Here is a 14,558-nt window from a genome sequence, read left to right on the forward strand (position 1 = left end):
CACGTTAACACAACGCCTTTCTCTGTCAGGAAAAAACAAGAAGTGACACACAAGTCACAACAACAAACAAAAGAAAGTACAAACAACACCCAAAAATTTACTAATCATCAATGTATTTAACGCCAGTAATTCTTAAGGTTTCGAGAATCTAATGTACGCCAGGGCAACAAATGAATTTAAACATGGGAAAACAGAAACCTTCTAGTAGAAATCGAGTCTGACAGTCACAGGAGGTGCCATTAATTTCGGATCGTAGGCAGCAGTCCCCAAACTGCAGGACTACATTTCTCTTGCGGCTTGACTTGAAAGGCTACAGGTGAGTGCAAGTTTACATCCCGACCACAACCACTTTAACTTGAAAGCCTTCCACTTGTCTACGCGGCCACGCATGTGCTAAATTGATTCTGCCCTCTGACAGTAGTTGTTGTTGCTAGCCTGCATTGGAGGTTATCACTTTTATCACATCTTAAATAAAACTTGAATGCTGAAATAATATAACGAAATGGTAGCCATGTCATTACGTAGTCAGTTATTGATGGGTGATTAATATATTAAGACAGCATTAATCTTTTATAAAAAGACGGCAAGAGTTTATTGATCATAAAATAGTGGAGCGAGATGACAAATAAATCGTGAACTGTTGGTAATAGCCGGCCGGAGTGGCCGTGCGGTTCTAGGCGCTACAGTTTGGAACCGCGCGGCCGCTACGGTCGCAGGTTCGAATCCTGCCTCGGGCATGGATGTGTGTGATGTCCTCAGGTTAGATAGGTTTAAGTAGTTCTAAGTTCTAGGGGACTGATGACCACAGCAGTTAAGTCCCACAGTGCTCAGAGCCATTTGAACGTTTTTTTTTTTTTTTTTTTTTTTTTTTTGTGAAATGATAATGAGGACAACACAACACCCAGTCAGTGAAAGAAGAAAATCTCCGACCCAACCGGGAATCGAACAAGGGGCCCTTGGCGTGACAGACTGCTGCTCTGACCACTCAGCTATCGGAGCGGTCACAGAAGATATACATTGGTGCAACTGAGAACAAGTGGTCAGACTGCGATACTGTTTCCCCCAACATGCCGGAGCAGAAGTGCTATGCCCCTTTCTCGATGTTTAGCACTGTCTCAGGTGATGGTTGTGGTGCAAACGTCTGCAGAGTAGCGAAGTGCGGCGCCTGTAACTCGTTTTCGTGGGCACAAAATACAGAAAGTCGTGAGCAGTAGTAATGATGTACATGTGAGCATGAAGTAATGAGTGCTGTCGACAAGGGATCTCAGATCGATTCCATATACCTAGATTTCCAGAAGGCTTTTGATACCGTTCCTCACACGCGACTATTAATCAAATTGCAAGCATATGGAGTATCGTCTCAATTGTGTGACTGGATTCGTGATTTCCTCTCAGAGAGGTCATAGTTCGTAGTATAGGCGGTAAATCATCGAGTAGAACAGAAGTGATATCTGGCGTTCCGCAAGGTAGTGTCATAGGCCCTCGGCTGTACCTGATTTACATAAATGATCTGGGTGATAATCCAGCCCCCTTAGATTGTTTGCAGATGACACTGTGATTTACCACCTAGTAAAATCATCAGACGATCAATTCAGTTACAAAATGATCTAGAGAGAGTTTCTGTATGGTGCGAAAAGTGGCAATTGTTACCAAACAAAGAAAAGTGCGAGGTCATCTACTTGAGTACTAAAAGAAATCCGATAAATTTTGGGTATACGATAAATCACACAAATCTAAGGGCTGTCAATTCGACTAAATATCTAGGAATTACAATTACGAGCAACTTATATTGGAAAGACCACATAGATAACATTGTGAGGTAGGCGAAACAAAGATTGTGCTTTGTTGACAGAACACTTACAAGATGGGACAAACCCACTACATTACCCATTTGTTCGTCCTCTGCTGGAATATTGCTGCGCGGTTTGGGATCCTTACCAGGGGGGATTGGCGGAGGACATCGAAAAAATGCAAAGAAGGGCAGCTCGTTTCGTGTTATCGCGCAATAGGGGTGAAAGTGTCACTGATATACGCTAGTTGGGGTGGCAGTCACTGAAACAAAGGTGGTTTTCTTTGCGGCGAGATCTATTTACGAAATTGCAATCACCAACTTTCTCTTCCAAATGCGAAAATATTTTGTTGATACCCTCCTACGTAGGGAGAAATCGTCAACAATACAATAAGAGAAATCAGAGTTCGAACGGAAAGATTTAGGTTTTCCTTTTTCCCACGCTCCATTCAAGAGTGGAATGGTAGAGAAGTAGTATGAAAATGGTTCAATGAACCCTCTGCCAGGCACTTAAGTGTGAATTGCAGAGTATCCATGTAGATGTAGACGGCGAGCTGTTAAGCAGATAGCAATTACTCTCTGATGGAGCCCTGAAATGTCAGCAGATTCCAACGAGTGACTCCCGTTCGCCAGTCATACCATGGGCCAATTTGACTCACTTTTATGGCAGTACCCACAAGAAGATCAATCATCAAGGGGGCCGACCTAATGCGAATAAGATTGTCCTCGGCAAAAGGAGTGTCAGAGATGACTGTGGTCTAAACTGTCGGTACAGCTATGGCTTCACCACATTCTCCCAAGCCAAGACCAGTGTCAGTGTGAAGTCACGCACAAGACGAGTTTCCAAGCCCAACCCACTCATAACAAGAGTCAAGATCGGAATCTTCTCTCTAGACCAGAGTCTCAATCATATGCCCCGTTTCTCCGCTTGTCCCTTTCCATCAAACCTTGATGAACTTGAGAAATACACCCACGCAGCAGCCCCCACAAATGTCTCGTGCCAATCACAAGACTCCTTGAGCGTCATGTCTCCCGTTTAGCTCATCTGGTGTACTTTCCGACCAATCCTAACTAAAGTTAATAATATTCTTTACCCTGCTGGAGAAGCAGCCAATCCCCGACTTCTAAATTTCCACGCAAGGAGGGGAAGAAGATCTTAAGCTCCCAAACTGATTTTCCACAGCCGCTTTAGGCTGTTTTAAGTTTTCGTTTAGGCCTAAAGTGAACAACACACTTATCACAGAGATCATTATCTTGATGGGTCGAAAGTTACAGCATGTCTGAGCAGGGGCCTCGATTAAACTTGCGAGGTGCGGGGCTAGCAGTGTATTTAACACTAAATTCTTCTCGAATCTTCATATGGAGATGATGCTCTAAGCCCCCATTTTCTAACTCCGACTTTTGCTGTTGCACATGGATTAAGAAGAAACGCGAACTGACTGTAATCGACCCTGCAAGTGGGGTAGAAAAGAGTTTGGCACCTGCAATAATTTAATTTGATAGAAATTAATTTAATAAAGGAAAGTTTCATTAACGTGGTGAGAAATGAGAGGGTTGCTCTACCGATCTACAGAATGAAAGTTGTGTCCAAAATACCAATTTGATTTATTATGACTAAACTCAAAATAATAAACAAAACACATGAAACATTTACAATACGTCAAATTGGATACTCAAATAAATCCTATGAAGATGAAGTTGTCCAGAAACTAGCTTGTGACATATATGACCATGTGGTATGTGGAGCCAATTCCTTGCTAAGGAAATCTTGAGAGAAGCACCCAGCCAACCCAACATTAATTGCTGCTACGGTATTGAGAACTCAGACAATGAACATCCAAAAGACAGAACCACGTAAGAAAAGACGGGAACAGGCGCGCTCTGCTGAGCTCTGATTATCACAGAGCAAAATTCCCTAATCTGCCGGTGCTGTGGGCATACATTACCAAGCTGTCTTCTTAACTGCAAGGACACAATCTGGCGTACCGGAAGCGATGGCTGGTTGCTTCGACGTCCCGTCGTGGTGATGATAATGTCGCGAGTATAGCAAGAAACAAATTATCCTGGTCTGGTTGTTCCAGACTAAAGACTTCCTGGCAATACAAGTGCGCCTCTGAGGGAGACAAAGAAGGCTCGCCACACAATCACTGACGGTACAGTGATTGATTTTAACAAGCGAAGTCACACAGTAACTCCGATACAGTCAACTTTACCCAAAACTGCTCAAGACGGACAACATAGGCCGCTTGTACGCAGAACGCTCAATTGCCAACTGTACTCAGAAAGTTACGTTGAAGTCGAAACTTCAGCAACTTCGTCAAACAGTTACAATTAAATGAAACTATGTTAGACACCCAACGGAAGGCAGGTTGTCCAGAGCAGCGAGAACTCAGTCTTGTAACCTACTCCGACTGAAAGGCGAGAGCCGACTCACTCAATAGCACCCGTACAAACCGAACACAGAACATTCACGCCCCGACGACAGTGGCCGTAGTTAAACGTGCCAATCAGCAACCGGCGGAAAATTCCACTCTATTGCCGAAGCACTACCATACCACCAATGGAGATACTTGGCGCCAATTTCTGCGCCGATTTTGCTACGTCACGGAGCTATCCTGTGAGCAAGCCAATCACAGTTATGATTTTGCAGAAAACAGGGTAATTTGCCCACCAAAACTGCCTGGGAACACAAGTCATTACCACGCCTCGCTGGTAGCCCGTCAGAAAGTGTTTTCACTAAGTTTCTGCGAAGTAATGGAATCTCTAGGCCCAGCCGCTCCTTCAGGCCCCTGTGGGGGTGTCGCCCCCGCTCTTATGACAATGTCGGCGTCTGGACAGCATCCACTCAACTCCCTCACACCCGTTGGCATAACCCTTTCAAGAACCACAGAACCCGCCTGTCACCGGACCGCCCGGGTGACGAGAGACGCTGCGTGGGAAGTCCACGTGTGAAGCAATAGCAACTTTTCACCGCATGCAATTAGAGAGGAAAATATTCATATCCTCTGAGTTCTCAATACTAGCCTTGTAATGACAATACTCGGCCATAATTCCCCAAATCGAATTACTCAGAGTAAGATATAAATATGAGAGGGGGTAAGTCACTGTGTGCATAGTACTTTACTATGCACACAGTGCATGCACTAAGAGAGGTGCTTTTTTGTCCCAACATAAACCATTTCAGAGCCACCAAAAATGTGTACCATCCCAGAATTCTTCTGAAGGCCTGAGACTTCACAGAAAACTCGGCAGGCAGACGGATAACACTACCTGATAGCTCCATCGACAGAGTCCAGTCCAAGGTAAGCATGGAACTTTCGGATTATTATGGACGCCAGCTCTTTACACAATGGGCGTTTATGACTCTGTCGAAATGCCTTGGCCGGTCGACCCACTCTCGCCTGCACCGCTGTCCCTGCTGTTGCCAGAAACACCTAACAGGTAGATCCAGGTAATCAGTTTTATGCCTCCTCGGCCGAAAGCATTGTCTGCACACTGGTGCGAGAAATTCTTGGAACCAGCGTTCTGTCCCCCGTAAACGCTTTGAGACCTCTCTCTGCCAAACAGCTGCACGTGGCTTCCAAGCCCCAAATGTCTAGGGCAAGATTAATTGTTAAATAACAAAAACACCTTCTTGTTCTCGACTCTTCAAAATAGTATATTAGCGAAATACTATAAAGAGTCCACATCAATTAACAATGTACTTGATCCCATTAGTGTCTGCTTATGTTGGTAACTTTCAGTCCTCTCACAAAAATGATGTCCAGGGTGTAAGAACAACATTAAAGAATGGGCTTTAATAAGGAAATAAGTGAGAGACTGAATACCTCTCTCTCAGTCCCATAAAACTGCTCCTAGTTATTGTTTCTTCCATAAGTGTATAACTGTGTCATTTTGAAGTGTAATGCAGCACCCAATAAAACCTACTTGGCCTGCCCTAACAACGTGTGACTTTCTTCTGAAGTCCCCTCGCTTGAAGGAAGCAAAGGTCATTTGGCTCTGGTTTACATCATAAAAACGAAACTCTTCGAGACAGTGGGAGAGAAAGGCTATTTCTACATTCATTCTTATGCCGATTTGAAATGCTTATTAGCGTACTGTGTGACTCGAAGTACTTATCACAAGCATGCTGTCTCGTAGTTCTGACATCATATTTACAAAAGTTATTTTGTCGTTTTTCTTTTATGGAAACAAATGGAATAAGACAAAATAGTCACCTGCACACAATTGGCAGTAGCGTAGTGCATTGTATCTCGAAACGCTTTTCTGCCTTTCGGCTTTGTAACAGAAGTTTAATATTTTTTATTACTCTAAACGCCTGAAATGGTGTTCCAGGATATAACATGGTCGTGTATGTAGGAACAAATATTTGGTTCATATTTAAAAGTGTTGCATTCGAGAAAATATTGTCAGTACTGTATTTAACAGTCTGTGTATTTCTGCTCGAACAATCATCAACAATCGAAAGTGAAATCATGTTAAGTGGAAATATTATCAAAAATTAGTTCCAAGCTGGAGATATTTTCAAATAGAAGCAATTGGTAAGAAACATAATTCGCCATTTGCAGGCAGGGAAAATAATGAAGATATTAAAAGGAAACCAGTTAATTTTCAAAAAAATGCTTGTTTCATGATAACGAGACCTTTTGTTTCAAAGTACAAAATGGTGCACGACTGATGAACTGGGCTTAACCGTCCACATGTTATGGAAGTATTTTTAAAATATACAGCACTTTGATTCCCATAAAACTCTGTAACTGGAGAATTAATATCCTCAAAATAGTTTTAATATAGACCGTGGAGACAAAAGTCATGGGATACCTTTTAATATCGTGTCAAATATCCTTTCGCCCTGCTTAGAGCAGCCACTCAACAGGTCGTTGGAAGTCCCCTGCAGAAATATTTGGCCATGTTGCCTCCTATAGCTGTCCACAATTGCGAAATTTTGCCCATGGACTAACCTCTCGATTAAGTCGCATAAATGTTCGATGGGATTTATGTTGGACTATCTGGGTAGCCAAATTATTCGCTCAAGCTGCCCAGAGTGTTCTGACATAGTGCACTGCCGTCCATAAAAATTCCATCGTTCTTTGGAAACATGAAGTCCATGAACGGCTGCAAATGATCTTCAAGCAGCCGAACATAACCATTTCCGTTCTTACGATGTTACTTACTCACTGCACGTCTTCAGGCCTTATATGACGCTGGGGGCGGGTGGACGGGGGTGCAGCAGGGGGGAGGGGGGGGGGGTTCACTCCATTTGTATACACAATTCAACAGTGGCCAACATTTATGTTTGGTTTTCGCACACTACCTGTAAGAACGATGTTGTGTCTCCAACTATCAACTATCAACTGACTGGTCAATTACAGATGTTGGCAACTGATGAATCGTGAATGGAGTTAACTCCGTCAGCGTCAGTTAAGGCCTGAAGATGGTGCAATGAAGAAACAAGACTGTTAGACATATAATAAATAACATCGTAAGGTCGGCTATAGGTGTTCCATTTTATTACATATGTGGACGACGAAAGTCCTTCAAACATCCAGTCACAAGAATGGATGTATAACCAGTTCCCGTCAATGATAGGTTCAGTTGGATCATCAGAAGACGCCGTCTATTCCGTGCAAACACAGCCCACACCATTACTGAGCCACCAGCAGCTTATTAGTGTACTGTGTGACTCAAATTACTTGTCACAAGCCTTGTTGACAACTTGTGTCCATGGCTTCCACTCTCGAACCCTACCATCAGTTCTTAACAACTGAAATCGGGCCTCATCCGACGAGGCCGCGGCTTTCCAACCGTCTAGGGTCTAAACGACATGGTCACGAGCCCAGGAAAAACGCTGCAGGTGATGGGCGTTGGGGAAGGCACTCGCGTCGGCCGTCTGCTGCCGTAGTCAGTTAACGCCAAATTTCGCTACAGTGTCCCAAAGGATATGTTTGTCGTACGTCCGACATTGATTTCTGCGATCATTTCACACAGCGTGGCTTGTCTGTTAGCATTGACAACTCTGTGCAAACGCCGCTGCTCTCGGTGGGGCACTGCGTCGTCTATAGTGAGAGGTGATGCTTGCAGTTCGGTATTCTCAGCGCACTGTTGATTCTGTGGATCTCGGAATATTGAATTCCCTTTCGATTTCCGAAATGGGATGTCCCATGCATCTACAGGGTGTTTCAAAAATGACCGGTATATCTGAAACGGCAATAAAAACTAAACGAGCAGCGATAGAAATACACCGTTTGTTGCAATATGCTTGAGACAACCGTACATTTTCAGGCAGACAAACTTTCGAAATTACAGTAGTTACAATTTTCAACAACAGATGGCGCTGCAAGTGATGTGAAAGATATAGAAGACAACGCAGTCTGTGGGTGCGCCATTCTGTACGTCGTCTGTCTGCTGTAAGCGTGTGCTGTTCACAACGTGCAAGTGTGCTGTAGACAACATGGTTTATTCCTTAGAACAGAGGATTTTTCTGGTGTTGGAATTCCACCGCCTAGAACACAGTGTTGTTGCAACAAGACGAAGTTTTCAACGGAGGTTTAATGTAACCAAAGGACCGAAAAGCGATACAATAAAGGATCTGTTTGAAAAATTTCAACGGACTGGGAACGTGACGGATGAACGTGCTGGAAAGGTAGGGCGACCGCGTACGGCAACCACAGAGGGCAACGCGCAGCTAGTGCAGCAGGTGATCCAACAGCGGCCTCGGGTTTCCGTTCACCGTGTTGCAGCTGCGGTCCAAATGACGCCAACGTCCACGTATCGTCTCATGCGCCAGAGTTTACACCACTATCCATACAAAATTCAAACGCGGCAACCCCTCAGCGCCGCTACCATTGCTGCACGAGAGACATTCGCTAACGATATAGTGCACAGGATTGATGACGGCGATATGCATGTGGGCAGCATTTGGTTTACTGACGAAGCCTATTTTTACCTGGACGGCTTCGTCAGTAAACAGAACTGGCGCATATGGGGAACCGAAGAGCCCCATGTTGCAGTCCCAGCGTCCCTGCATCCTCAAAAAGTACTGGTCTGGGCCGCCATTTCTTCCAAAGGAATCATTGGCCCATTTTTCAGATCCGAAACGATTACTGCATCACGCTATCTGGACATTCTTCGTGAATTTGTGGCGGTACAAACTGCCTTAGACGACACTGCGAACACCTCGTGGTTTATGCAAGATGGTGCCCGGCCACATCGCACGGCCGACGTCTTTAATTTCCTGAATGAATATTTCGATGATTGCTTTGGGCTATCCGAAACATACAGGAGGCGGCGTGGATTGGCCTCCCTATTCGCCAGACATAAACCCCTGTGACTTCTTTCTGTGGGGACACTTGAAAGACCAGGTGTACCGCCAGAATCCAGAAACAATTGAAAAGCTGAAGCAGTACATCTCATCTGCATGTGAAGCCATTCCGCCAGACACGTTGTCAAAGGTTTCGGGTAATTTCATTCAGAGACTACGCCATATTATTGCTACGCATGGTGAATATGTGGAAAATATCGTACTATAGAGTTTCCCAGACCGCAGCGCCATCTGTTGTTGAAAATTGTAACTACTGTAATTTCGAAAGTTTGTCTGCCTGAAAATGTACTGTTGTCCCAAGCACATTGCAACAAACGGTGTATTTCTATCGCTGCTCGTTTAGTTGTTATTGCCGTTTCAAATATACCGATCATTTTTGAAACACCCTGTAGCTCCAACCACCACTTCGCGTTCAACGTCTATCAGTTCCTTCGTGCAGCCGTAATTACCTGAGTGCAAATGTCAGCTCCGCCAATGTACTGCCCATTTATACCTTTTCGATACTATCTGCATCAGTATATGTGGATATCGCTATCCCATGACTTTTGTCGCCGTAGTTTATTACGCAGCACTTATGTAGAACTTGTAATATTTACGAATACTGCACGAGACACAACCCAGGTACACTACCCTCCAGGTACAACACTTTCTGATAATGTTGTCTGAGGTTGGTGGAGGAGGGGGATGAAGGACATTAGAGTGAGAAGGGTGTACAACAATACTCTAATTACGCCGTTTTCGTCTTCATGCATGTTTTTTCACTTGGAACTGGCTGGCTCTGAGCACTATGGGACTTAACATCTATGGTCATCAGTCCCCTAGAACTTAGAACTACTTAAACCTAACCAACCTAAGGACAGCACACAACACCCAGTCATCACGAGGCAGAGAAAATCCCTGACCCCGCCGGGAATCGAACTCGGGAACCCGGGCGTGGGAAGCGAGAACGCTACCGCACGACCACGAGCTGCGGACCCACTTGAAACTAATAACTATGTTGTTCATTTACTGCAAAGTAATAAAAGGACAGTAGCAACGCTCAAAAAAAAGTCAGTGTAGTTCTTGGGAGTGGAACTGTAGCACAGGAATGCGTTGGACTAAGCGGGAAAATACACTGTCTGATAAAAAGTCAGGAAACCCCTATTGCGGAACTGACCCCTAGACTTATACGTCAAACCGAGGGAGGTGGCACAGTGACTAGCACACTGGACTCGCATTCGGCCATCCTGATTTAGGTTTTCCGTGATTTTCCTAAATCGCTCCTAGCAAATGCCGAGATGGTTCCGTGGAAAGGGCACGGCCGACTTCCTTCCCCGTCCTTCCCAAATCCGATGAGACCGATGACCTCGCTGTCTGGTCTCATCCCCCAAACAACCCAACTAAAACGTCACGAGAGACAGACCCGCCAGAATACGAAGAGCCGGGAGTATTGTGTTGTGCGCAGAGCAGCAGTTACATCACACTGAATGTGACAGGAGAACTGTGTGAGTTCGAACGTGGACTAGTCATGGAGTGCCACATGAGTATGAAATACATCAGGAACAGTTCAACTCCTCTAAAGCTAACAAAGTCTGCTGTTGATGAAGTGAACATGACGTGGAAACGTGCGAAGGAACGACTGCAGCGAAACGAAGAGCAGGCAGATCTCATGTACTGACGGATGGGGCCGTCGAACATTGCGGAAGGTGGCAATAAAAAATCGAATAATTTTTAACATATTGCAGCCCTGTCAGCAACTGTGATAAATTACTATGTTAAAAATCCGCCTCAGTTGCGAAATGTTACTGGTCTTCACCCAGGTTTCAGCTAGAGTTCCAACGTAGCGTCCGCGGCTAACCGACCGCTTTTCACGAAGTGGGGCCGGGGCTGTTCCTCAGCTAAGTAACGTAGCTTGACATGGTACCACGGTACTTAAGCTTTTTACGGTTGACCGTGCCTTATTCTGGCATGTATTAGTTTATTTTATGCTGCTGAAAAAGGCTAGATTACTCTAGCTGAATCCTGGGTAAAGACCGGTAACATTTCGGAACTGAGGCGGATTTTTGACATAGTAATAAAAAATGGCATGAAATCATAGGAAGGAAGGACTCGTTAGTTCCAAAGTGCTGCCAGAAGTCCAGATAGCACAGTGACTGCATAGCTGCTTCAAAAGAATGGTCGAATACCTCCTCATAAGCCACATATGTCGGTAGTCAATGTAAAGCGACGCTTTGTAAAGAGCAACGCCAGTGGACAGTGGATGAATAGAAACGACTGATTTGGAATGATGAACCACGCTAACCCGGTGGCAATGCATGAGGACCGTTACCGGCTATCATGTGTAGTGCGTATATTGAAGTACAGAGGAGGTAGGTGTCATGGTATACTTTTCGTGCTCAGGGTATGGTCCCTTCAGCGCACTTAAGAAAACGCTAATCGTGGAAGCATATGAACACATTTGACAACATTGTGTATTACGCACAGTAGAGGATCGGCTCGGAGACGGTGATTGTATTAGCATGACAATGCGCCCTGTCATAAACCAGAATCTGTCAGGTAATGGTTGGTGAACAGTAATATTGCTGACATGGACTGGCATGCCCAGAGCCCCACCCGAACTCAGTGGAACACCTTTAGTGTGATTTAGAACGTTGACTTCGGTCCAGAGCTCAGCGTTCAGCATCACCGCGTGCTCTGGTTACAGCTCTTGAGGAACATTGGGCTGCCATTACTTCGCACATCTCCAGACACCTCACTGAAAGTGTCCCCAGCAGAGCTCGTCAGCAAGGCGACGGATGGCTGCAGCCCACATTAACGTCCGGTAATATACACTACTGGCCATTAAAATTGCTACACCACGAAGATGACGCGAAATTTAACCGACAGGAAGAAGATGATGTGATATGCAAATGATTAGCTTTTTAGAGCAATCACACAACGTTGGCGCCGGTGGCGACATCTACAACGTGCTGACATGAGGAAAGTTTCCAACCGATTTCTCATACACAAACACCAGTTTACCGGCTTGCCTGCTGAAACGTTGTTGTGATGCCTCGTGTAAGGAGGAGAAACGCGTACCACCACGTTTCCGACTTTGATAAAGGTCGGATTGTAGCCTATCACGATTGCGGTTTATCCTATCGCGACATTGCTGCTCGCGTTGGTCGAGATCCAATGACTGTTAGCAGAATATGGAATCGGTGGGTTCAGCAGGATAATACGGAACGCCGCGCTCTGCTGGATCCCAACGGCCTCGTATCACTAGCAGTCGAGATGACAGCCATCTTATCCGCATTGCTGCAACGGATCGTGCAGCCCCGTCTCGATCCCTGAGTCAACAAATGGGGACGATTGCAAGACAACAACCATTTGCACGAACAGTTCGACGACGTTTGCAGCAGCATGGACTATCAGCTCGGAGACCATGGCTGCGGTTACCCTTGACGCTGCAACACAGACAGGAGCGCCTGCGATGGTGTACTCAACGACGAACCTGGGTGCACGAATGGCTAAACGTAATTTTTTCGGATGAATGCAGGTTCTGTTTACAGCATCATGATGGTCGCATCCGTGTTTAGGGACATCGCGGTGAACGCACATTGGAAGCGTGTATTCGTCATCGCTGTACTGGCGTATCACCCGGCGTGATGGTATGGGGTGCCATTGGTTACACGTCTCGGTCACTTCTTGTTCGCATTGACGGCACTTTGAACAGTGGACGTTACATATCAGATGTGTTACGACCCGTGGCTCTACCCTTCATTCGATCCCTGCGAAACCCTAGATTTCAGCAGGATAAAGCACGACCGCATGGTGCAGGTCCTGTACGGGCCTTTCTGGATACAGAAAATGTTCGACTGCTGCCCTGGTCAGCACATTATCCAGATCTCTCACCAACTGAAAACATCTGGTCAATGTTGGCCGAGCAACTGGCTCGTCATAATACGCCAGTCACTACTCTTGATGAGCTGTGGTATCGTGTTGAAGCTGCATTGGCAGCTGTACCTGTACACGCCATCCAAGCTCTGTTTGACTCAATGCCCAGGCGTATCAAGGCCGTTATTACGGCCAGAGGTGGTTGTTCTGGGTACTGATTTCTCAGGATCTATGCACCCAAATTGCGTGAAAATGTAATCAGATGTCAGTTCTAGTATAATATATTTGTCCAATTAATACCCGTTTATCAGCTGCATTTCTTCTTGGTGTAACAATTTTAATGGCCAGTAGTGTACTTCTAATGAGGCAGTGTAAATTATTGGTAACAAGACTGTTTTTAACAAAATTAAAACTTGAGAGGGGTTTCATCAGCACGAGACGGTTATGTAGCTGAGGTGTGTTTACAGAGCTTGGACGGGGTGGCGCACAGACGCCGCAGCTGGAGCTGTGGCGCCACGCGGAGATTCAATTTAGCTCGCTTCAGGCGCAGCTCCGAGCACAAAGCAGTGGGTCCAGCAGTTTGTAAGGGGCGACTGTTCGGCCGCTATTGGCGAGGCGACCGCCCCCCTTGTGACTGTTAATCGCTTCCGTCCAGCGCTCTGGTGTGGGGGGCGATGGAAAGGAACAAAAGTAAACACCGCCAATGTTTATTTATTACCAAATGGGCACATTATTGTAACGTCAAAAACAGTGTGTATTAGAATTTTTTCTTTGTACTCTTCTATTCTACATCTACATCTACATACATAGTCCGCAATCCACCATACGGTGCGGGGGCGGAGGCTACCTCGTACCACAACTAGCATCTTCTCTCCCACTCCCAAACAGAACGAGGGAAAAGTGACTGCCTATATGCCTGTGTACGAGACCTAATCTCTCTTATCTTTCCGCGAAACGTAAGTTGAAGGCAGTAAAATTGTACTGCAGTCAGCCTCAAATGCTGGTTCTCTAAATTCCCTCAGTTGCGATTAACGAAATGAACGCCTCCTTTCCTGTAGAGACTCCCACCTGAGTTCCTGAAGCATTTCCGTAACACTCGCGTTATGATCAAACCTACCACTAACAGCCCGCCTCTGAATTGCTTCTATGTCCTCCCTCAATCCGACCTGATAGGGATCCCAAACGCTCGAGCAGTACTAAAGAATAGGTCGTATTAGTGTTTTACATTGAGCAAGCAGTGAAGGAAACAAAAGAAAAATTCGGAGTAGGTATTAAAATCCATGGAGAAGAAATAAAAAATTTGAGGTTTGCCGATGACATTGTAATGCTGTCAGAGACAACAAAAGACTTCGAAGAGCAGTTGAATGGAGTGAATAGTGTCTTGAAAGGAGGATATAAGATGAACATTAACAAAAGCAAAACGAGGATAATGGAATGTAGTCGAATTAAGTCGGGTGATGCTGAGGGAATTAGATTAGGAAATGAGACACTTAAAGTAGTGAAGGAGTTTTGCTATTTGGGGAGCAAAATAACTGATGATGGTCGAAGTAGAGAGGATATAAAATGTAGATTGGCAATGGCAAGGGAAGCGTT

This window comes from Schistocerca nitens, chromosome 4 (assembly GCF_023898315.1).
Source record: "Schistocerca nitens isolate TAMUIC-IGC-003100 chromosome 4, iqSchNite1.1, whole genome shotgun sequence".
Lineage (NCBI taxonomy): Eukaryota > Metazoa > Arthropoda > Insecta > Orthoptera > Acrididae > Schistocerca > Schistocerca nitens.